Below are 25856 nucleotides of genomic sequence, written 5' to 3'. Positions count from 1 at the left end.
GAAACTATGAGTCACATTAGTAGCGATAGTAGGGTTATTTATTCAAGCATGTCTAGTCAGTTGGATTTAATAACGTGCAATGGTATTAGATGATAACCAGAGGATTCAGGAGTGGCAAATGAAAGTTCAAAGATGACAATGTGGGCGATGATGAACTACTATTACTATCACTACCACTGGCACACTCATACTCCTCTCATCAGCAGCAGCATCATGTCATTATCATCCTTTAGGGTAGGATCCATTTTCTTCAGTACAGAGTATTGTGCACCAGTGGTGTTCAGTAAGCAATTTAATCACAAGTGGAAGTGAAAACATCTTCACCAGCTCTCCTTTATGGAACAAAATGTCTGTTGCTCACCAAGAGAGAAAAAAAAGACAAGAAGGCAAATTGACTGGGCCTCTCTTTAGGTGTCTAGTTCTACCTGCAATGAATTTGGTCCAGTTAATGCTTTGGACAATAACTCTGCAATGCCCTACTTCTAGAGAGGAAAGAAGAATGAGGCATATGAATAAAGAAAGCAGAGGAGATCTCCTCTTTGCATATAAGGTGATTCACCTTAAAAGTGGATAGAAATACCAAACGAGATTACATGTGAGAGAGATTTGAGATACAGTTGTGAGTCATCATGATACAAGTATGGAAATAAGGATATAAGAAAGTGTACAGAGAAAAGTACATAAGGCTAGCATCTAGACGGGAACCCCATATGAAGGCCTTGGGTTGTGGCAGGAGGAGCAGCCGTAAACAAGGTAGTAAAATTAAAAGATTGTAAGATGGCAATAAAAGGATGAGAGAGTTGGTGGTTGGCAGTATTGCTGGGGGATCCTATGGGGAGGGTGAAGATATGGAAGATTCCATTATATTTGATAAGAAGAGAGACGTTGGCAATTTTCCAAAGAGGAGGATCATTGCTGTCACCACTAACAGGGTTTAAAAAGAGATATTTTGATAGAAAGTTGGACAGTGCTTAGAATATAGAGGCTTTTGGCAGTCAAGTGGTTAGAAAGAATGATATAAAAACCTAAAAGGGACAGCAAGGTCTAGTGAAAGACACTTAGTCTACCGCAAGTCAGCTTTTAAGATGAACAATATTTGAGGGTTATATGGCAGAAGTAGGTGGAAGATGCTAAAGAGGAAGGCGGCATTGTGGGCAGGAAGGGTACGGATAGAGGAACTGGCTTTGTGGCAAAGCCTGGAAATTTTTAATTTTAAGACTGGAAGGAAGGTGAGAGGAGGAGAGTCGAGGAGAAGGGGTCTAGTGTGAAAGCCAGGTAGGCGTGTGGAGCTCCATGCTTGGCAATGTGCTCAATCCATCTTTTCATTCAGGATGCTTTCTGCAGCATATTTTCCTTCCTCTGTCTTTCACAAAGCACCAAAACCATTTCTACTTTATGTAAATAGAAATGTAAGGTTTTCCCCCTGGAGGGACCTTTGAAATATAGTATGCACTTTATTGCTCTGTCACATTCTCAGCACTTTGTTTTGCCATCGGAGGATGGGGAGATCCTGATGGCAGCGTTAAACAACTCAGTCTGGGGTTGAAAGCTCTGCATGAGTGGCATTTAATTCTTATTCCCTCAGTGCTCTTGGGGAAATATCATAATTGCTCTCTCAGTCTCCCCATCTGCAAAACTGGTATACAGCCACCCTTCTCCTCCCTAGGGCATTAGGAGGATTACTAAGTTAATGTTTTATAAATCACCAAAAAGATTCTAAATGCAAAGTGCTATCATTACCCACCTACCAGATATGATGACACTCATAATGATATATTTATTACCTCATGTTCATTTCCATGGCAATAGCCTGTGCATTTGTAAAGAGATTATGCTTTCTCTGCCGGGGCAAAAACAGAGGCAGACCATCTATCACCCAGAGACACACTGGCAAGAAAACAAAAAGTGGATATACAGTTTTTTTTTTTGACCTAAATGTTATTTTGGATATAGAGCCTGTGGTGAAATTTGCTCTTGAAAACAAAAATCTGCCCCCTACCTTGCTGGAAAAATACTGAAAATAAAATGAGACATAAATCCATCTTGGAATATGTTGAGTTTGGGATCTCAACATATAAAATTTTAAATTCAATTATGAGCAGGCAGGGTGTAGCTCAGTGAGTGCTTAGCAATGTTTAAAATCACATTCAAACAATAAAGTCAAAAACGTTATGAATTGTAATTAGGAAGGTATGAAAGTTTCTGTTTGAAAGTGTGGACAATGGATGGGTCCTTCCTCTTTGCCATGCATCAGTGCAAGTTCTTTTGTGTGGTCTCCGGTCAAGGTTCTTAGATTACTAAGGATCTCAGCGTAAAACTCATCATATTCCAGGAAATATTTGACCCTATTTCAATTAAGTCAGCTCACAATGAGGCAGTTTGTTTTGCAGTGTCCTCAATGGGATAGTTTTGTAAGTGGGAAATAAATACTGAGGGCTTGTGGTTCCAAAGGAGGCTCAGTGAATGATCTTTTCTAGGGAATGTGGGAATGGCTTGGATTGAATCAGAACAGAACAAATATATCCCACCTCCACTCACTGAAATGCTGTCTTAAAGTGGGGGAAAGGACACTCTTCATAAAGTAACAGGTTGCTCCTTTCTTGTGCATTCTCTCAGTTACTATTTTCTATTTCTCATGACCAATGAGGCCTGAACTGGAACCATCAATTCAGTCCCAATCTGGACTCAGGGTCATTGTCCTTGCTGTTCCCTCTGCCTGGAATGTGCTCCTTTTCTGACAACTGCCTATTTCATGCCCTCATTTCCTTCCAGCTTCTAACCCAAGTCTTTTTTTGAATTTTTTGCCATTTCTAGGGACGCTCCTGCAGCATATGGATATTCCCAGGCTAGGGGTCTAATCGGAGCTACAGGTGCTGGCCTACACCATAGTCACAGCAATGTGGGATCCAAGCCACATCTGCAACCTACACCACAGCTCACGGCAACGTGGGATCCTTAACCCACTGAGGAAGGCCAGGGATTAAACCCGCAACCTCATTGTTCCTAGTCGGATTTGTTAACCACTGAGCCACGATGGGAATTCCTAACCCAAGTCTTTATCTCAGTAAGGATTCTCTGGTGAACTTTCAAAAGTTTGTCCCTGCTGACACATCCTTTTCCCCTTCTCTGTTGTACTTTTCCTCCTTAGGATGTATCACTATCTGGAGTTTCCATTGTAGCGCAGTGGTTAATGAGCTTAACTAGTATCCATGAGGACGCAGTTTCACTTTCTGGCCTTGCTCAGTGGGTTAAGGATCTAGCATTGCTTTGAGCTGTGGTGTAGGTTATAGACGTGGTTTGGATCCTGCGTTGCTATAGCTGTGGTGTAGGCCAACAGCTACAGCTCCGATTGGACCCCTACCTGGGAGCCTCCATATATGCCTTGGGTGTGGCCCTAAAAAAGACAAAAAGACAAAAAAAAAAAAAAAAGAATGTATCACTATTCACTATCCACCACACTGTATATTTTGGTGACTTTATTGATGGTCTGGTTCCCCCACTAGAATGTAAGCTCCATGAGGGCAAGGATTTTTGTCAGTTTCCCTCAGTGCTATATACTAGCACCTAAAATAGTGCCTGATACATAGTAGTTAATAAACAAGTTAATATGGAGTTCCGTCGTGGCTCAGTGGTTAACAAATCTGACCAGGAACCATGGGGTTGCGGGTTTGATCCCTGGCCTTGCTCAGTGGGTTAAGGATCCAAGCGTGGCTCAGAGCCAGCGATGCTGTGGCTCTGGCATTGGCCAGTGGCTGCAGCTCTGATTCGACCCCTAGCCTGGGAACCTCCATATGCCGTGGGAGCAGCCCAAGAAATGGCAAAAAAAAAAGACACACACACACACACAAAATAGTGAAAAATAAATAAATAAACAAGTTAATAAACACTTGTTTACATGGCAGGTGAGCAATAAATGTGACCATTAAATGTTCTATCTACCATGGTAGGTGCTAAAATGTATTCAGTTGCAAAGAGTAAAAGAAAAAAAAGTCCATCTCAAAATAGGCTAAGCAATAAGGGGAATTTATTGACTCAGGCATACGTAAGTCCAGAGGTCAAGCAATTCTGAGGGCTGGTTTGACACAGCAACACAGGAATGTCATCAAATACATAGTTCCCTTTCTTTCCTTTTTTTCTTCCCCCCTTCTTTCTGCTCTGACTTCTCTGATTTCAACTTCATGCTAAGCCTCCTGGGATCTCATTATCTCAACATGATTCCAAGATGGGTGACAATAGCACACCTTCTTTCATATCAGAGAACATGGAGAAAGGATTGTCTCTGAGAAACTCTGTCAGAAGTACTAGGAAGCTTCTTTTCCAGAAGCCCCCAGCTCACATGTCCACTCCTGTACCAAACACTGTGGTTGGTGGTCACGGTGATTAGTACAGCTTTAGTTATTACATGCCCATCTCAAGAGCCTAGGTTGGACTTGGTGTCTTCCAAAGCACATGGTGTGTGTGTTGGGTTGGGGGGGGGGCGGTATTGGTGTGGTGTGAGTACCTTAAGGAAAATCTGGATATTGTTTAAAGTAAAACAAATGGATCGAGAGAGAGAACATCAGCCTTCTAAAACAGATAAGACCAGTGCTTCACAAAGCCTAGGGTCTTCTTTAGGAATTGAGTATGGATTAGACTCATGTGCTGTGTGTTATGGAACATGCATGTGAGGGTTTAACGAGGTCATATATAAAGCACCTGGAACTTTTGGACACACTGGGGTTTTATACCTGCTGTTAAAATTGCTCGTATTGTTATTTTAATACACGGAAGCCTTGGGAAGGGTATTACAATGGTCATCTCTTTTGGGCATGACCAGCTTCGAACCCGGCTTTAGCCACACTGCTGAAAGTCTGCAGTTAATTAACCGTAAGACATTTACTTCAGCTCGTAAATCTGTCATATGATAAAATTTATCCAAATATTTATTTCCTGTTTAGGTCATTAATATAAAAAAGAGAAAGGAGAATTTAAATTATTTATATTAAGATTTATATTATATTGATAGCTGTTTAGTAGAAACCTTTCCTCTACAGTTATGTAAGTATTGAATTAGAGATTTTTAAGTTAAAAGAGAGATTAGTGGTTGTAGAGCTGTCATTCTCATTTTGGGAACAAAAAACAGGGGCAAAGAGAAAATAATTTACTCCAAGGTTACACAGGTTGTAGAACTGGTCTTTGATCCCAAATCGTCAGACTCTTAAGTTTTTTTCCAGATTTTTGTATGTATCAGAGTTTTCACTTATTGACATTGAAGAAAATATGTGAAACACTATTTTTATAGACCCTGCAAAGTAGTCTACCTGTGTCCCAAGAGAGCAAGAAACTGAGTGCTTTGGAAGATTTAGTTTTCACAGATGAAAAATGGTCAATTTGATCTTTTTGAAAAATTGGAGACTCAATTTTGTTCCATCTTCTGCCTACACACACATCCGCTGCACCCACACATAATACATGTGCAGAGAAAAATCTTGCTTGATTAAACTAACTGATCTGAAAATCAAATTTGAGATCTCAAAGCTCAAAAGGAATAAAATCTCACTAGAAAAATTTTAATCCTTAATATTCAGTTTATTATTCCTTTAGGACACAGTCTGAAGCTAGCTCCACCCCCTCTTAAACTCTGTAGGTTTTCTCTAAGCTTTTAGAGCTGGAGGGTTTCTTTGGGAAGCATATACCATTGAGTTGGCATTCCCTGATGGTGTTTTATCCTTCTGTCTCATTGTGTGACCTTGGGTGAGCCAGTTAACCTCTTTGTGCCTCAGATAATAAAACCAGTTCCTCCCTACCTCAAGAGATGGGGTAAAGATAAATTATACTTCAGTGACTTTTGAATAAGAAATCTGTGAAGATAAATGGATAGTGGTATTTGAACCTTATAAATCCAAGGAGGAATGTTAAGGGAGATGATTAAGGAAAAAAGAACAGTAGCTTAGAGCAGAGGGCAAACTCCTAGCAGTGCATAAAGCAAAGCGAACACCATTTTGTGTCTCTTTCCTGCTCCTTTTTCTTTCTGTTACCTCTCCTCTCACTCATGAATATAACCATGACTCAAAGGTCAAATACTCAGAAACCAAATTCCAGTCCTGTCTCTCTTTTCCATTCGCTCAAACACTGCCCATGAAGAATATCTGCTGGTCGGCAGAAGATCTATTGGGATGAGCCTTTCTATTCCTTTCAAGAAAAATGCATTGAGTGGTAATGTCTGTAGTTGGTAGACAGTGGATCATCTCATTCAACATCTGTTCAATCCCCCAGAATGCCTTCCAGTTCTATGCTGCCTGGAATTCTAGAATTGACATTTCCCAAATTTCCATCTTAACAGGATCCCAAGCATGACTACCTAGTCAAACAGGTGACTTCTTGGAGGCTTTGATTAGGAACTGAGTCATGTGGGAATAAGGAAAGTGGTAGAGGTTCCCATCATGCTGGTTTAAATCATGGCAGAGGCAGTGGTGTCAGCTTACCGCTTTTTCTGGAGCCCTTCTGATTTGACACCTTCCTGATCCTGGCAGAGTTGGAGTGTTCTGGAATGGCAGTAGCTTTCTGCTTCTGTGGCCTCCTGACTGCAGCAGAGGTGTGGAAATTCTGCAGTGTGGTTTGAGGAATTGTTCCTGGAAGTTTAGCCTGTTGGTTATTTTTTCGGCCTTTGCCTCTTGCTACCTTCTTACTTGAAATTGGATACAGTGAAGGAACTTGGATCCTGCTGACCATGGAACCAGCATATCATTCACTCTTGGAACATCTGCCTCTGAATTGCTTTAAGTGAAGGAGGAGAAATAAACTTTGATATTTAAGTCCTCGTGATCAAGTTGTGTTTTGTTTCTGAAGACTAATCCTAACTGATATATAGCCCCCATGGCAAAAGAGAACAATGCAACATACGTAAAACTGTTGACAGGCATCGTGGAGCTAAAGGTGGTTCCTTCTGGGTTCTGAGTTTGAGATAAGTAAAACGAGATTGATATATACTAATGAACAGATATTCTCAAAAGGAAAGCTTGAGTGGGATGAAGGCAGAAGAGGAAGGTCTGGATAAGAATTTATAGAATGGCTGTATGCATCTCTTTCTAGGCCAGACTCCCTCTTTTTACCCTTATAAGTTGTCTTCTTGAGTCTGGATTTGGCTATGAAGCACCAGAGTTGAAGATTCCTTTGCCTCATTCAATGGAGCTTGAGGACAGGTTTGGACAAATGTTGTGTAGCAGGGAAAATTTTTTATTTTCTTAATAAATATCCAGAAAATTCCTCTGAGAGAGGGGTTTTTCCTTAGAAAAATAATTCAATAAACTCAGTGGCTGGATTTGAGGGAATGGAAGGGATAGTTAGAGTAGTCGACCATAAAAGTAAAGCAGCAATTGGAGATGATGGAGAATAATGAAGGATAGCGGAGGAGAGAGAATAGCCAACTATTATATGGTGTGTAATACCTAGCAAAAAGTCATCAAGGGTGTGGTGGCCAGAGGACTTGTGAGACCAAGGGCACCTCATGTTCAGTGTGTTCTGTTTGGGATATAAAGCCCTCCTCTTAAAAAAGTAAATAAATATATCTGATTTTACAGACACACATTATGAGGGTGTTTTGCTTTATTGCCCTCTCTCAGAAATTAAGGGAGGAGCTGAGTTTTACATCTGAATTTATTTCATGGGAAACAAAAATAGCATGCTTCAAAGAGTAAAACTATCCATAGGCTTAATGAATTCATTCCCATTGTACGCTTAAGTCCCAACCTGCTGGGATTTACATAAGTCTCACATAGGGCTTTTGACTTCCACAGTGGAAGAGGTGAGGACTGGTCTGAAAAGGTCAAGGAATCCCATGCTACAGTTAGGTGATGTTTCTTTCCAAAGAGCTCTCTGCTGGTAGACAGGTGGTTCATTATGAAGCCTCAAGGAGAATGAAATACCCATCAATGTTTCAATGTAGAGCAGGAGGTGAGACTGGGAAAGGTAAAGGAGATGATGCTCTCTTGACCCAGTGAAAGAAGTCTGTGTCAAAACCAGTGTAAGGACAGAGAGCAAGCAGATGGATCATGGGACCACCAGTAGCAGAAATTGGGGCAAAGGAAGGTAAATAAGTAGTAGAATCAGAAAAGTAGAAAAGGGGTAAGTATCAAGTCCAAATAGAAAGGAAGAATACACATCACCTCTCAAAACATATGAGAAAGGGATAGGACAGTGGAGCACTGGGGACCATCACAAGAAGAAAGCGAGTTAAAGGAATGGGGACATCTGTATTCCTGCAGCCACTGTCAAGATCAAGGTATCAGGACAGGTGTACCAGGAGTCTGATGTGAGTCAGTTCTTATTTTACAATATTAACTTTCAAGGGTGAAGGCATTTCTTTCTTTTAGAGTTTTATTAAAATATACTTGATTTGCAATGCTGTGATAATTTCTGCTGTACAACAAAGTGATTCAGTTATACATGTACACACATCCATTGTTTTTCAGGTTCTTCTTTTGTATAGATGATCACAGAATATTGCGTAGAGTTCCCTGTGTTATACAGAAATTACAGCATGCGGGGTCAGCCACTATTTTTTCACCCCTCCTTTTTATGTCCCTTCCCCAACTCTATCTCCAGAGTTTAGCCCAAGGCCTAAAACAAAGTTCATGAGGAGTATTTATTGATAGACCGAGTCCTTCAGACTGAATTTACTTCTGCCACTCTTGGGCTAAATAAACTATTCCATTGCCTTTCAGTTTCCTCTTACTCATTTTTAAAATGGGGATGATAATGTTTTTCAGCAAAGGTTGTAAGGAGTCATTTATAGAATATATATAAAATTCTCTTGTATACTGTCTGATATGCAGGAAGTGTTGATAGATAGCAGTCTCCTTTTCTGCTTTATCAGAATCTGCCAGAAGAAAACAAAAAAATTCATACTCAGGTGATTCAAGAAGAGCCTGATTGATAGGATTAATAGGATGACTTTCAGAGGCATGGGTGGGGTTAATGGTACACAGTGACACACGCTAGTATCAGTGGGAAAGCCTTTTCCATCCTTAGATCCAAGGGATGAGGAGTGGCAACAGCGATGCCAGAGATAAGACAGAGCCAGAATCGTGGACCTGGAGCCATCAGCAAGGGCTGTCCCTATGGAGGCATGAAGAAACTAGGAATAATTGCCCTGACCTCCTCTGTTCCTGCCCTTCAACTGGAAGGTGGCCAACAGAGCATCCAAGGTGCAGAGCTGAGAAGGATGAGAATAGATGTGGGAGTATGGATGGATCGGAAATGGAGAGGCCCCCAGTACCCATACCAAACAGTAAAGGAGATAATAAGGGAAAAGATACAGCTCACTTTTAGTCATCTAGAAAAGCATCATTTCCTGCTTCATGATACTGAGAACTCCCAAGGTGTTGGGCTTCTAAAAGTGACGCTGAAGGAATTTACTTAGAATACCTTTTCGTAAAAGCAACAGTGGTTCTGTGGAACTTTAATAGCTGAGATTTGGGGGAAAAATTGTTTTCCATGCTTAAATGAATGTGGGAAATGCTCAGTTGAACACAATTAAATAGATTTACTCACTGGAAGGTTTCTCAGAGCTTTGGCTAACTAAGGAGCAGTTTAAATCTCTCAGTGGGAGATGTAATGTAGAACATTCCCCAAATCTGGGTTCTTGGAGCATTTCATGGATAAATACTCCTTGGAATATACTGAGGAAAATTCTGATCTCAGAGTTACAGCTACCAACTTAAAAACAATGTGCAAGGTAAGCTTTGTGAGTTAGGCTTTATCTGGGGCCAAATGAGGACGATAGCCTGGGATAGCATCTCAGGTAGCTCTGAGGACCTGCTCTGAAGAGGTAGGGGGACAGGTCAGTATCATATATGATTTTATTGAAGGGGGATATTTTCAGTTAAATACTCATTTTGGCAGAGGCTTGCTGCTAGTCAAAAGGAACAGATGTCACCTGTAATGATTTTAGTGCCTTTCTGGATATGAAGAGATGCAAGAATTTGGCCTCATAAAATCTTCTCCTAAAAATACCTGACTGAAGGCCTGTTTGGCCAGTTTTTCCCAGAGCATGGAGTGCCTCCTTGCTAAACTCTGTGCTGAACTCCTTTTGGGGGCTGTTGAAAATCATCAGCTGCCGTGGCTAGTGACCTAATCCTTGTAAAGGCAGATGGCAGGTGCCACTTTTTAGTCAGCACAGCCTCGGGGAAATTTATGACCATCTTACCTCTGCTTCTCAGATGTAAGCCAGGGCCCTAGACTTCCTGACTTAGAGCCCTCAGTTGCCCTAAGTGGATCAGCGTGTGGTGCTAAAGGCCTTTGTGTGAGATACCCTTCCCATTTCTCAGATCCCTTAAATAGGTAGTTGCCTTGGGTTAGTTCAGCACTAGCAGGGGTATCCTAATGGAGAGTTAAGCTGTACAGCTAGTGGTCTGCAAGCTAAGGCTTTATTCCTATCGGGCCTCCTCAGGGCAAGCCATCTGTGTTCATGTTCCCAGTATTATTTGACAAGTACCTTAAGTGTATACAACACCGAGGAATACAAAAAGGGCTTAATACCATCTGTGTAGCCAAGGAACTCTAAATATCATTGTCAAGGCATATAGGCACATAAACCGCTCAGAAAAGAATTCCAGATCGCCCTTGATCAAATGCCAGAACCCACGGTAGAACCAAGGGGTAGCCAGTAGTTGCTTGTGGTTGTGCATATGAGGAAAGCTTCTCGAAGATTGAGCAGCACCACCTGGGCCTCACAGGTGGTGGCATTTGATAGAGGGGGATGTTGGAGGAGGGGAGATAAAGAGGGAGGTATTTCAGGCAGAAGAAGCTGCAAGAATGGGACTAGCAGGATTTCAGAAGCTAAAGCCTGTCTTCTTTGGGTGATAGATTCCTGGAAGGTAAGGACCAGGCTCTGATGGTTTTACTTCTGAAGCCAAACTGACTATGCTCTTGGTGGATTTCACTTAAGAGACTTGAGGAGGCTTCATCAGTTTCTTGAGTTGCTGATGAATAGTGTGGACTCAGCTTCTCCCTAGGGGCTCTTGGTGTACTTTTCACCCACTTGAAGTTAATTAGGGGAAGCAAGCCCCACCCCCACACCTCGCACACTGGTTCATCTGTAAGGAGCCCCCCCCGCAAATTGGATTGGGGACCAGGGTGCTTTTCACTCAAGGTATTTTCTTTCTACGGAGAAATTGCCAAAACAGACACGAGCCTCCAAATCTGAACAGATAGTTTTTCTTTTTTTTTTTTTTTTAAATTTGCAGGTGTGATAGAACCTTCTGACAACAGGTCGTTCATTGTATGTTAGCTTAGGGGCCACAGCGCAGTCCTGGAACATAAATCTTCCTCGTGGAGAAATAAAGGCTCATTGATCCTTGGTGTATCTATTTGGTTTGTTCATTCTTTTCCATCCCCTCTCTCTCACACCAGCAGCAGCGTAAAGGAAAGAGTATGGGGGAAAATCATTAGACTTTTGTGCCAGTTTTTCTCTTTGCCTCAGGTTTTACATAGGAAGGGTGACTTAATACTTTAGTGCTTAAGAGGCTTTGTCACCCTATGGACCTGAGTTTGCTGGTGGCCTGGTAGTTAAGGAATGTTCAGTTCAGAGCTTAGTATGAGACACATCCCTTCCCACCATAACAGGTAGCTTCTATTCCCTGTCTTGGGATTCCTAAAACCTAAAAACAGTACTGCTCTTCATTTCATTGTGTGTTTTTGCATTTAGTCAAATTCTTTTTGGCCACTCTCACAGCTTGTAGAATTTTCCAGGCCAGGGATCAAACCCGCACCACAGCAGTGACCTGAGCCACAGCAGTGACAATGTCAGGTCCTTAGCTGCTAGGCCACTAGGGAACTCCTCATTTAGTCAAATATTTATTGAGTGCCTACTATGTGCCAGATGCTGTCATTTGGAGCACAGCAAGAGTGGACAAGATGCAATGAGTTCCTATTTGGTTTGTTCTAGGTGCTGGGAGGATACAGGTAAAGAAGTGTTTGGTTACTCTATATTTGACAGCTTCGGGTAGGGATAGTGACAGCAATGAGTTAAACAATACCAACTAGTGATACATGTAAGGAAGAAAATAAAACGGGAAAGCTAGCAAGTGACAAGGGTTGGGAAAGGGCCTTGTTAGGTGGAGCAGTCAGGGAAGACCTCTCTGAGGAAGTGGCTTTGAGCTGAAGAACTGGAAAGAACCAGCCATGCAAGGATGTGAGAGGAGAGTATTTCAGGCAGAGGGCAGGGAGTGGCAAAGGCCCTGTGGCTGTGGGAATGAGTTTTCCTGGAGCATAGTAAGGTCTAGCAGTGGATGCATAGGTTGGAGGCAGGCTGCAGGAGCACCTTTGAACTAAAAACAGGAAAAGTTGGTGGTCAGCAGAAATGGGTGGGCCACAAACTAGCAGGGGCTGGCCGTGCCTTGCTCTCTTCAGGCCATGGCTGCACAGTTGTCAAGCATCCAGCAGTTCTTACTCAAAATGCAGGCAAGAAAGGGACTTCCCAGGCTGATGTCGGGGGAGAGGGGCTACAGGCTCTGCCCCAGTGAATGTCACAGCTTCCTGTGCTGGTTCAAATGTAAGGCATTAGGCAATTTAGAAAGCTGCTACTCAGAAAGCAGTTCTCTGTGATTTCTGGTTCCTGAGGGCCTGAGAGAGGGGAGCATAGCATGAAGGCAGCCAGTGTGGGTAAGCCCCAGCTGTTGCCTTTGCCACACTGATGGGAGATGGGCCTCACTTGTGGCCTGAGCAGAAGGACCCTGAGGTCCAAATTCACCTGGAAGAGCGAAGGCATCATTCTCTACTTTGGCTGCACATTTGAATCATCTGGAGTGGGTGCCTTTTCAAACCCTGAGGCCCAGGGCCCCACCCTCCTACTCAAACCTTTCCAATTTAACTGGCCTAGAGTGAGACTCAGTCTTAAGTATTTTTCCCAAAGCCCCCAGGGGGAACACAGCATGGCCCAGCCACACAGCCAGGCTGTGAACCTTGATTTAGAGGTACGTAAGCTGCTACTTTTTTGTTTGCTTCTTTGTTTCTTTTTTAAAATTAAAAAAAAATTATTTCCCCAATACATTATTTGTTTTTTTTCTGCTGTACAGCCTGGTGACTCAGTTACACATACATGTATGCATTCTTTTTTTTTCTCTCATTATCATGCTCCATCATAAGCCTCTAAGACATTTCTCCATGTCTTTGACCTGAACACCAGGGTCCTTTACCAAGTTCTGAGACCTGCTTCACAGAAAGTGGAGGGAAAGTGGCATCTACAGGCTTCTGATAGTGTGTGTGTGTGTGTGTGTGTGTGGTGTGGGTGGAGTGAGAACATGCATGTACATGTGGATGGTGTATGTGTAGTGTGAGGATGTGTATGCAGTGCATGTATAAGATGTGTGTGGAATGTGTATATGGTATGTGGAGTATGTGGGGAGTGTGTGCGTGTGTGTTTGCATGCATTTGTATACTCTGTGGGGTATGTGTGGTATGTATAGATGGAATATGCGTGTTACACATGGTGTGTGGTGCATGTGGCTGGTGCCTCTGATGTGTGTGCTGTGAGTGAGGTGTGTGTTTCTTTGTGCATGCTGTCGGTTGGTGGTGCATATGATCTGTGATAGTCTAGTGGATCTTCCATCATATGTAATGACCTTCAGTTACTTTACCCCGCTTAGTCCCCACTTGCACATCTGACATTTGAAATGTCCATACTATCTCTGCCTCGGATGCTTGCTTGAAAGATTAAATGAGATAATGCATGGTGCCCAGCTGGGTAAGTCCTCAAAAGAGTTCTGCTATGGAGATGAAGTTTTGATGAATTTGCTTAACTTTTCTGAGTCCTACTTTCTGTGTCAGTTAAGTGGGAATAACTACTGCAAATAGTGTTTTTGCAAACATGACAGGAATTAGTATCCTGAAATATCTGTTCCAAGACAAAATACCACACAGAGGTAGGTGTGTCTGTAAGTCTCATTTTATTGAAGTATCTTCCGGCATCCCTTAGGCATGTCTGGTTTCTTTGTTCCAAATAAGAAGAGGTCTGTTGCCTCTTCCTGATCTTGACTGTAACGTTGGTTGACATCATAGAAGTAGGTATGGGCACCAGCGTTTCCTGAGGGTGAAATGCTTGATTTAATGCACTTGGGGTATCAGAGTGTTTAGACCACTCCTGAAAGATGTGGGCAAACCTATTTCTAATGCCCTGCTGTACCTGTCAGTTCTCTATGGTTTCCAGCAAAGGACGGTTGATGGGGGAAAAGGGGGTTGAGAGCTTTTTGGTTACACAAAGCATTTGCTGTCCAGCAATGGGAACATGCATGTGATTGAGAGAATTTATACTTTTAATCTGTTTCCTGATCCCAGTTCTCCCCTTACCAACCCTTATCTCTGGTGACTGCTCCCAGTGTAGCCATTTGACAGGTGGTATGTTTTTGCTTGACATTGATTAAAGTTCCAACTCTGTTGTTGAAAATGAAGTGCATGTTAAATGTTGAACCAGCAAAGATGTCTGCAATTTTGGCCCAGAGGCATCGTTTCAAATGTTTGTGAAAAACTCAGTCTGCGTTTGTTTTCTTGTCAGAAAAGTCTCAGGTATGTTGGAGAAAGAAAAGGACAAAAGCAGGGTTTGTAATAATATTGACCTCGATCAACCTTTAAAATACTGTGGACTCTTAGATGTAAAATTATTAGCATTTCCATCTTAGGAGGTCTCAAACTTAGGCTTTATGTCCATTGTGAGGAGTCCTTGAAATCAGAATTTCCTCAAATGCGTTTCTTTTTAATTAAACAAAAATATACAAATAAAAAAAATCTAGGACTTTTTTTTCCCTTCTAGGAATGAGCGTGAGAATGCAGTATTTCAGGCAGAAGGTACTTGCTATCTTTGTGTTCTTTTTTTAAACTGTCTATTCCTGTGGGCTTTTACTTAATTATAGCCTGAGTGATAGCTGTGATTTGTCCTCACCCGCATCCCTGTCTTGGTGGATTCACATAGACTTTCTCACAGGAAAGTCTAATCTCAGTTCAGATTTGTTTCCTGCCATTTTCGTTTATGTCCCCCTTAGAACCTCAGAATGACCTTTCTAAATTATTTTTTTTTTTCTGAAATGCATATGAGGTACCTCCTTCCTGTTGATGCAGATGGCACCTAGACAGTTAGGACTTTTTATGTTCCCTGTAACCTTCTTGGAGAAGATGGATTTTAGGCCAGGATTTAAAATACAATTGTGTTCTTTATCAGGTATTTTGCAAATCATAAAATTGCTAGTGTGTTAAATAGACATTTTTGATTTAACCAGATGGACCATTCATTAAAACCTGTCGGAGGTTGACAGACAAGCTCTCATAAATGAGAAGTTCGGTTTGGGGCTTTGGTTAATGGTGTGTGTGTTGTCTGTGGGGTGTGTGTATGTGTGGTTGTGTGTATAAGAGAGAGAGACAGAATCAATGTGTCAGTGTGTCTGGGAATAACCTAAGATTTGTTTTGGTAAGAATGGGTAGAAGAGACTTGAATGAATTTTCATAATTCATTTCATTAGGTAGTTACTGAGCACTTGTTATGTACCAGGCACTGGGCTTACAGTGGCAAATAAGACAGACACAGTCTGTCTGCCCTCCTGTAGCTCATTCTCTATAGGAGCTAGAACTAAAGGAAATATCACTTATTTAATGCCTAGAATGTGCCCAATAACCTTCCAGACACATTAGTGCATTTAATCACCTTGTTTATCATAGTTATCAATAAGTCAGGGAGGTAGATCTTATCCTCATTTCACCAGTAAGGTAAACTGAGGCTCAGAGATTATTGTCAGTTGTTCAGGCTTATTCCACTCATAGGAGGTGGATCTAGGGTTGTCTGACTCCCAAGTTTCTCCCCTTTCTAGCACACTGTGCTGTTTCTTTTTTGAAGTTGAGAAAGCATCCTTACCCTGTAGAATCCTACTTCCAACCCCTGAAGGCAGCCATTGATTTATCAAGTCTTGTTGCCAGGATTGAGAACTGTGGTATGGGCGGCATTAAAGAGTTCATGTGTAACACCAACTCGTGGCTTTTGCTGTCTTCCCATTTGGTGGACAAGATGAAAAGAGCTGTGAAAATGGGATTAGATTGCCTGAGTAATAAGCCACATGGCTCTCTGTGGCTTATGCGGAAAGGTTTGATTGATCTGGGACCTGCTGTGGGTAAAATGTTAAGTCTTTTTTAAAGACTGCTTAGTGAACCGCCATGTCTCCTGACTAGAGGAGGGTGAAAGGTTTATTTTTCTAGATCCCATTGCTAGACCTGCTGCAAAACAAGGGATGCCTCTCAGAGGATATTTTCTCACCTCTTGCTATCTTTGTGTTCTTTTTTTAAACTGTATATTCGCATGGGCTTCTACCTAACATTGAATCTGGGATGGTAACATTGAATCTGGGTTGAAAGATGCTTGGTCCAGGACTTGACATGCCAGGGAAATCTGTCTTTACAGCCGTCTCTTAAAAGTAAAACTGAACTGTGAAATCCAATCCAATCCAATTCAATCCATCAAGCATTTCCTGAGTGATTATTATTTGGCAGACTTGATAAGTTCTGAAGGTATAGAGGTGAATAAACCAAGTTTCTTCCCTTAAGGAGCACATAGCCAACAAATGGGTGAGGCATACATGTAAAAATATAGATTTTCTTTCAAGGCCATCAAGGCAAAAATATAAAGATACACATTGCTTACAGTATTTGTTTTTCTCTTATTTTACTTAGTATAAAGCCCTCCAAGTCCATCCATGTTTCTACAAGTGGCACCGTTTCATTTTTTATGTTGAGTAGGATATGATGTCACTTTTAAGTGGAATCTAAAAATTACAACAAACTAATGAATACAACAAAAATAAGACTCACAGATATAGAGAATGAACTAGTGGTAACCAGTGGGGAGAGGGAAGGGGGAGGGAAAAAATAAGGGTAGAGGATTAAAAGGTACAAACTATTAGGTATACAATAAACTGCAAGGATATAATGTACAATGTAGGGAATAGTGCCTATATTTTATAATTAGTATATATGGAGTATAAGCTTTAAAATTGTGAATCACTCCATTGTATACCTGTAACATATAATAACGTATATCAAATCTACTACAGGAAAAAATAATATATGTGTTTCTTAATGAGTCAAGAGGAGGGAGAGATCAATGTAGAGGGAGAGAAGGCTTCCTAGAGGGAGGAAAATAATGTGCTCTTCCTGGAAATGGGATTTTGTGGGATGATCAAGAATGTACCACACAATTATAGGACAGGTGAGAAAGTATTCCAGGAAGTGGAGACACATTGTGAAAAGGAGGTCTTTAAGCATTACGTTTGGAAGATGTGTGGCTTACTTTGCTGATAGTGCATAAACTATGAGAGTGGGAAGTGAGGAGGGTAGATGATGATAGTTAACAGGGGCCTTGTCATGAAGACCCAAGTATTGTGAGGTATAGCATTTATAGGTCTGGATTGTAAGCTTTTGGTCTATGGGTGTCTTGTGGGTGAGGGTAGGGGTAAAAAAGTCATATGGAAGTCTCTTGCATTAGTTCAAATAAGAGATAGTAGCCTGAATGAAGGCAGTTAGGAGCAGGAGTAGAGATTTAGCCAAAGGTGAAAGTTTCAGTTCCTGGAGTTCCTGACATGGCTCAGGGGAAACGAATCTGCCTAGTATCCATGAGGATGCAGGTTTGATCCCTGGCCTCACTCAGAGGATTAAAGATCTGCATTGCTGTGAGCTGTGGCGTGGGTTACAGATGTGGCCTGGATCCTGGGTTGCCGTGGCTATGGGGTAGGCTGGCAGCAACAGCTCTGATTCTACCCCTAGCCTGGGAATCTCTATATGCCACAGGCGTGGCCTTAAAAAAAAAAAAAAAAAAACCCAAAAAGCAAAGAAAAAGTTTCAATTCCTGGAAGAAGTCAGCAGAGAGTGATGTTCAGGTTCTGACTCGGGACTGGGCAGATGATGGTGCTATTAGCCAAGAAAGGCATCTAGGAAAGGAAAAGGAACGTTTGAGAGTGGAGGTGGTGGAGGTCACTTGTTCAGTTTGGACAGGTTGGATGAAGGGCATTTTAGAAATCCTGGAAATGGCTAGGGGCTGGGGAAATGGATTGTCTGGAACTCTAACTGGACATAGAAATTCTTGGCAGGTGACAAGAGTGGCATTTCAAAATGTGTCTATATATGAATGTACCTTTGGAGAGAGAACTCTAGGAGAACGAGCACTTTTGGAACTTAAGGATGAGGAAAATATAGCCAAGAAAACTAAGAAGACGTTAAGAGGGAGGAAAAATGCTAGGAAAGTGTTGTCCTTTAAATGAAGGGGGCAAGCGTTTCACGAGGGGAGAACAGGGAAATGAGAGGTCAGGTAACATTGTTTCCGTCATCTCTTGAGTTACCATCTAGGAATGCATTGTGGCTGTTGCCAGGGAGGTGCTGGGGGCAGGGGCAGGGGCCAGAGGGCTAAATATTAAAGGGTGAATGAGTGATTAGGAAGTGAAACAATGAGTGCACATCAATTTTTCAAGAAGCTTTGGTGGAAGGTAATGAGAGAATGGAGGGTAGCAGGAGAATGCAGTGGGAGGGGGATGAGAGGCTGAGGATGATCAGATTGAGAGACTTGAACATGACTTTAGTTGAAAGCAAGGTCTTGGTAACAATCCAGAAGCTGAAGATAGAGGACAGTCTTGAATAACACATCGATGAACGCACAAAGAAACCAGGATTCTTCACCCGGGAAACAGCAGAGAAGGAGGGAATTATGAGTATCCTCAAGACATGGATCTTTTCAGTTGGGACAGAGGGCAGTATACTGAGGGAGTTTACTGCTCCTGGCACAGATGAATGGGACACATTGAAACTCAGGGCATCTGCTGAGTTTCAAAGAGGGTGAAGATATGAGGAGAGCAAGAATGTGGCTGAAGATATGGAAAAGGGAGCTTCCTGGAAGGACGTTAAAAAGATTAATTTGAAGTGTTAAAGATCTGGATGGAATTGGAAAGAATAATTTTCAGCAAAGCCCCTCTGAGGACATGATCTTTCTCTGGCCATACTTAGTTGCCTTCATGGAAGGAGAGGAGGCTGACTCTAGGGCTGAGTATTGGGTGAGGACATGCAGGTGTGTTAGTGAGAGACAGACATTTAAGTGATGGACTGTGGAGTTTCCCTAGGATAGATGTCAGAGGACAAGGAGCAATAGGGGTAGCACCAGGGTTCATAGTCAGAAGTGTAGGTATAGGAAGAGTAAGGGAAGTGGGAGACCTGGCAGGAAAGGAAGTTGTGGTCAGGGATCAGGGTGTTGGAGTGTAAGATACGTGACATGGACCACTTAAAGGTCATGGTAATACCTAAGAGGTGATTTCGAGAGGGAGACACTGAAGTGGAAAGGAGGTAACAGTGATTAGACTTGAAGAAATGAAAAGCTTTAAAAATAAGAGTAGTCACTGGCCATCCATAGGGACATTGAAATCATTTGGATAAGGTTGAGAGTTGGAGTAAAATCACTAGGTCAGCCTTTAATACATACCAAATTAAAAAAAAAAAAACACCTCTCAAGTATTTGCCTTAAAATACATTTAAAAATGTTTTACGACTGCACTTGTGGCATAAGGAGGTTCCCAGGCCAGAGACTGAATCCAAGCTACAGCTTCCATGCTCACCACAGCTTCAGGAATGCCAGATCCTTTAACTCACTGTGCCGGACAGGAGATCAAATCCATGCCTCCACAGTGACCAGAGCCCCTGCAGTCACATGCTTAACCCACTGTGTCACAGTGAGAACTCCTTAATTATTTGTCTTTGACCAATATTATGCTTGTCCTTACTGAGTCATTCCATGTAACTGTCTCTACCATATTTCATTTTTCTCATATAAATAGAAATGCAGCATTAGGTATCTATTTGTAATGGAAAATTATATAAACATACTACAATAAGTATGGTACACAAAATCAACTATTTGATATTTGTCGAATGAATTAATATGTTTATCATCAACAGTGCATCTGTGAGAATGACACATTGAAGTCTGACACAGTAACACATTTATGGTTATCCTTCTTGGTATAACAGTTCTTGCTGAGACCTGAGAAACCAAATTGTCTCTGCTTCAAATAAAAACTACAATCTCAAACTGATTATATATATGTTGGTGGTTCAATTTTGAATTTGGGTGTCTGATGTCCTTGTTCTTTAATAACATTTGTTCTTCTTTGAGGAGCAATATGATATAGGAGTTTAGAGCATCAACTCTGGAGTTAGGCTACTGGGATTTCAATTCTACCGGCAACCCCTTACTAGATTTATGTCCTTGGACAATTGCTTTAACCTCTCTGTGGCTCAGTGTTCTTATTTTTAAAATTAGGGTAACAGTAGCCCTATCATATAAGGATTAAAGAAATGAGGTGTGAGGATTAAATTAATACTTAAAACAGTATCTGGCCAGCCTGTATGTGTTTTGCCCACTAGTATTTTCCAATTAGACTTTACATAATTGCCTCATCTCACTTGATTGTGAGATAGAATTCTGCCACCTTGACATTCCCTATTTTTACCTTGATTCCCTTTTTTTTTTTTTTTTTTTTTTTTTTTTTTTTTTTTGCTTTTTAGGGCTGCACCTATGACATATGGAAATTCCCAGTCTAGGGTTCAAATCAGAGCTGTAGCTGCCAGCCACAGCCACAGCAACTTGGGATCTGAGCCTTATCTGTGACCTACACCACAGCTCATGGCAATGCCAGATCCTTAATCCATTGAGTGAGTCCAGGGATCAAACCCACATCCTCACGGATCCTAGTTGGATTTGTTATCACTGAACCGTGATGGGAACTCCTTACCTTGGTTCTTAGTCTCATTGTGTGATGTCTTAAAGTACCGGCAGTAGATGAATACATCTCCATAGTAAATGAACACATCCTACCATAACATAGTTTTTGTCTCTATTTGGAAAATATTTTTTCAGTCTTCACATCATATCTACATTTCATTCAGACTTCCTAATGGGTATGATGGGACTATGTAGGCAGGCAGTTTTTGGTTTGGTTGTGTTTATGAATTCATATTTATTTATTAAATAGTAAGGATATCTTGCCTTTTTTTAAATCAAGATGTGCTTTTTTGTTCTTCTGAAAAGATTTGCATTTTTATGTTCTTCAGAAAACAAACATCTGTTGTTTCCTGAATTTAAAACAGAAATGGTGGTAATATTATTGACGGACAAAGAAATGAAGGAATTGAGAAGTTGCTTGATTTGTCCAAGGTCACATTAGAAGCAGTGTGGTTATTTTGTTGTTGTTGTTTTTTGGTTTTTTTTTTTTTTTTTTTTTTTTTTTGTACTCAATGGAGCATTCAGAATGCATTGAGAAGTTGCTTCTGGGGTGGCTTTGATCTCATGCCTCAGTTCATTCCTGGCTCTCTCACAGCATTGCTAAAGCTGGGTTCTGGTTTCTCTGCCCATCTGCATTTCGATAACTTATCTATTACTCTGTATCCTCTAGAACTGAGACCCTGACTTATTTGTATCAATCCAGTCCTTAGGATTTGAACCCCTCTGCTCATTGACCATCTTCCCTGAAGCTGTCTACTTAGACTCCACTTGATGCATCCTTCTCAGTTCTCCACTGATGTTAATTTAACAGGCTTGACTATGACTAATTTAAACAGAATATAAATGTGCTGGAAAGATGTGGGAGTAGGTAGATAGGAGATGTGAACCAAAGGAGTAAGTGCACTTCCAAGATCGTGCTTCAGGAATGGTCTGATTAGGAAGCCATCATTGCTCTTGAACACCAGCAGCTGGTGTCTGGTTTTGCCAACCCTGGACACAGCATCATGTCACTGAAGTCTCAAACCTAAATTCCTCCTGCAGTAAGTCTAATTGGCCAAAACCTTTGATTCACTTGCCAAGAGCCTCAGGCCCTGAGAGAGGGCATCTAATTGTCTCTGCTGAAGTGGCATCTCCATGCCCTCGTTGCTCAGGTGTGGGGAGGGAGACATCTGTCCTCTTTGGCATTTGAAGTGCTAGGTGGGGCTCTGCCTCTAACCGGTTTGAAATCATTGCCAAAATCTAAGGATGCTTAGTTGCTGGACAGCAAAGTGCAGAACTTCAGCACACCACCACTGGTTTTCCAGTTGCTTGTCACAGCAGCCATATTCCTCCTACCTGGGCCATCTGCTGGATGCAGTTTTTGCACTCAGACCATCTGCACTGTGATCAGCTCTCAGCACAGGATGATGTCCCAGGACCAGACAACCAGAACCCAGTTGTTCCTAGTGGTTTTGGCAGTTTTCCCCCAGAAACTCTTGTCATGAAGTTAATTTGCACATTACCCAAAAAGCAGGGTCACTCTCTTTTTTTTCCCCCCAAAAAATCGCATTTGGATTTTGTTAAATATAAGCACATTTTTCGCTTCAAAGAATACAAAGAATGCATATGGAAATCTGCCCTCCCCCTTTTAAATGAGGACAGGTAAAGGCTTCAGGGAGTAATTTAAAGTATCAAAAACTGCAGGATTGCACAGTGTGGGAAACACTGTGTACCCTAGCTGGGAACTATATTCTGCTCATGGTTTGAGGACATTTTTTTCAGCTAATATTGCTTTAGATCCTGGGTATTGTTTGAAATGTCTGCTATTTGTAAATATCATCTGACATGGTGTTCCATAGGTTAATTATGGAGTGGGAAGGAATTTTTATTTTAAATCACTTTTCAGTGTGTGGTATATTTTAATTTGATCATGTGCCCTTTTCTTCCTGAATAACTGTTAAAAGGAGACAGGGTTTTCTTAGCTACACTAGACTCTAGAATCCATTAGCAATTTGTATTTTTCTGATATTCCACAACTGATGCTTCCATCTGTGTATATGTAATCATAACATTTGAAGTCTCCTTCTTCTTTTGTTTAAAGGAAACAAATGGAGCTTTCAGAGAAAGTAATTTATTTATGAATATTTTAGCAAGTTTCGAGCACTGGATATTTTATTTCAAGGCAAAAGAAACTAGATAGGGTGTTTTCATGGAAACAAAGGAAACTTATACATTAGTATTTCTGCAGTATTTATTACCTGATTCATGTTCTGTTTTAGCTCTGCTACAAATGGAAAGGTCATTTTTTTTTTCTTGCTTGTATTTCTGCGATCTCTTTGGAACATAAAATCCTTTTATTCTAACATACTGATTTTAAATAACTTAATTTAAACATATATAATTTCCATGGATTTGCTATTTTAGCTATGATTTTTAGCCTCCTGCTCCCCTTCACACACAGACATAGACACGTACATGGGTAATTACCAGCAGCATTTTTTTACTTAAAAATTTATTTTGAAATGTTTTCGTTTGTTTTAATGCATTTTTTATTATATCCTGAGTAGCCCTAGACATGATAAGCTGCCTTGTCAAGGGCTGTTCAAGTTATATCCTGAAACACCTATTATTATTATTGTTAGTATTCTTGTTAAAAGTTGCACAGGGTTTCATTTTGTAATTAATTTTATTGGAGTGTAGTTGACTTAGAAAGTTGTGTTAGTTTCAGATGTAGAGCAAAGTAAATGTTATACATATACATATATTTGTTCCTTTTCAGATTCTTTTCCCATACAGGTTGTTACACAGTACTGGGTAGATTATCCTGTGCTGTAGAGAAGGTCATTGTTGTTTACCTAGTTTATATATAGTCGTGTGTGTATATGTCAATCCCACCCCCCTTACCCCCTCCCCACTTTTCCCGTTTGGTAACCATAAATTTGGTTTCAAAATCTTTGAGTCTGTTTCTGGCACAGGGTTTAACTGTCTGCCTTTCACTGCATTTTCCCCATAAACCCATTATTTTAGGGTAGAAATATTTAAGATGAACAAAAAAGTATAAGGAATAATAGTAAGAACAGTTCATCTCAGAGACTCTTCTACTCTCTTCCTTGACCCTCTGTGACCTTCCAGACCACTTCCCTTCCATCTGGACTCTTGTTTATTTCTCTTAATCATTTTCTCTTTCTTCTTTAGAAGAAGCCACCACCTTCTCCCTCCTTTCTCCCAGGTTCTTTAGAATAGCTCTGTCTAAATATAAGGAGAGTCAGATATTATTTTACATTTGTATTAGCCACATTAAAAAAAAAATCCAACCCAGGTACAGTCATTTCAATACTATGTTTTATTTAATCTACTATATCCAAAATGTTATAATTTCAGTATGTAATTACTATAGAATTATTAAGGTATTTTACATATGTTTTTCCCCCACTAAGCCTGAAATCTCATGTGTAATTTCCACTGAAGCACATCTCAATTTGGAATAGTCACATTTGGCTGAGTATTAGATGGCGTAGTTCTAAGATATTAAATTTTTCTCTCCAGGTTTGGCTTTGGGAAGAGAATCTTTTATCTCATACTTGGGTCAGAGTATTTTCTTGTTTGGTTTTGTTTTATTTTCCTGCTTTAGTGTGATCCTGGCGGACAGTGGATGGTGCTGGACGTTGCAGAGATTGAGTGTAAGATGCCTCTCAGAATAAGTGGGAGAAATGATGGGAGCTGTGAATCTAGTGGGGATGGCTAGGTTATCATACTTAAAGATGGAAGTATACTTCAGTGGGATCTTACTGGTTGGTTGGTTGGTCTTTGAGTAGTAAAATGTGTGTTTGATAGATACAGTTATAGATAGAGCCAAGTTTTAAGATTCTCGATATTTCCTATGTTGTGGGAAAGAGCATGAAGCTATGCTCCCAAGAATGCGTTACTTGGGATTCGTTTCTAAAAATGAACAAATTCATGGACATGGAGAACAGACTTGTGGTTGCCGAGAGGAAGGGGGATGGACTAGGAGGGACTGAGAGTTTGGGGTTAGTTAGTAGAGGCAAACTCTTACATTTGGAACTGTATAGCCCAAGGAACTATATCTGATTACTTGTGATGGAACATGATAGAGGATAATGTGAAAAAAAGAATGTAACTGTATATATACACACATATATATGTATGTATGTATATATATATATGTATACACATATATACGTATAAATAATTGGGTCACTTTGCTGTAGAGCAGAAATTACTCTCTCTCTATGTATGTATGTATATATACATGCACACACACACATACGAAACTGGGTCACTTTACTGTAGAGCATAAATTGACAGAGCATTGTAAATTAACTATAATAAAAAAAGTAAAAAAAAAAAAACAAAACAAAAACCAAACCGAGTCTGGTCTTCAGATAGATTCTGATCTTCAAGATCTCAGCTCTGTTAGACATTACAGAGTTGTTGATGGGGCTGGGGGTCCTCATAGAAGCAAAGTAGAGCCAAAGACTGATTATGTATTGGTGACCTTTTGAGTACTGTAGACACTAGCCACTAGTTGAGGAATTAGTGCAATATGTGCTTTTTGACTGCATAATTGTGTGTTTTAAATATTTCAGTTCAACAATTTCATTGAGACATAATGATGCAGAAAGACATATATCACAACTGCTGTGTACCCAAGATGTTTATAGTCTAGAAAGAGAGACATGCCATACTTCAAAATTACAATAGTAGAAATTGGCATAATTTAAAGAGATGGTATTGAGAAATGAGAGGGGACAGTGAGACTTTATTACTGAATTAATAATGCTGGCTCCTAGTTTTGAGAGATGGGAAAAGGTAGGTTAAGCAGAGGAATCAGGTGACAAACGGGAAGGAAATTTCAAGTCAGCTGGTATCAGAGGAGTATGCAAGGTCCAAAAGGAGTGACTGGCAAGAAAGATGCAAAAACAAGAAGATTCAGGTCATGAAGGGTCTCACCCACTGTGCTAGGAGCTTAAACTTCACCCTGTGGAATTTAGTTTAAGATGTAGTACTCTCTGGCAATCTTATTGAGAACGGATGGAGGGAAGGCTTTCTAGAGACAGATTGTTTTAAAGCTTTGGGGATGAAG

General features: G+C 40.8%; 1 protein-coding gene across 4 annotated transcripts in view; it reads left to right on the top strand.

Moving 5' to 3' along the window:
* Positions 1-25856, top strand: part of NELL1 (neural EGFL like 1) — a 945951-nt gene that overhangs the window by 479022 nt on the left and 441073 nt on the right. The window lies entirely within an intron of this gene.

The sequence above is a fragment of the Sus scrofa genome, chromosome 2 (genome assembly GCF_054392235.1).
Source record: "Sus scrofa isolate SSC_HxYL_T2T_F1_AM1 chromosome 2, Sscrofa_HxYL_maternal_Yorkshire_Landrace_v2.0, whole genome shotgun sequence".
Lineage (NCBI taxonomy): Eukaryota > Metazoa > Chordata > Mammalia > Artiodactyla > Suidae > Sus > Sus scrofa.
The sequence above is the reverse complement of the archived record's forward strand: the minus strand, read 5'-3'. Positions and strand labels throughout refer to the sequence as shown.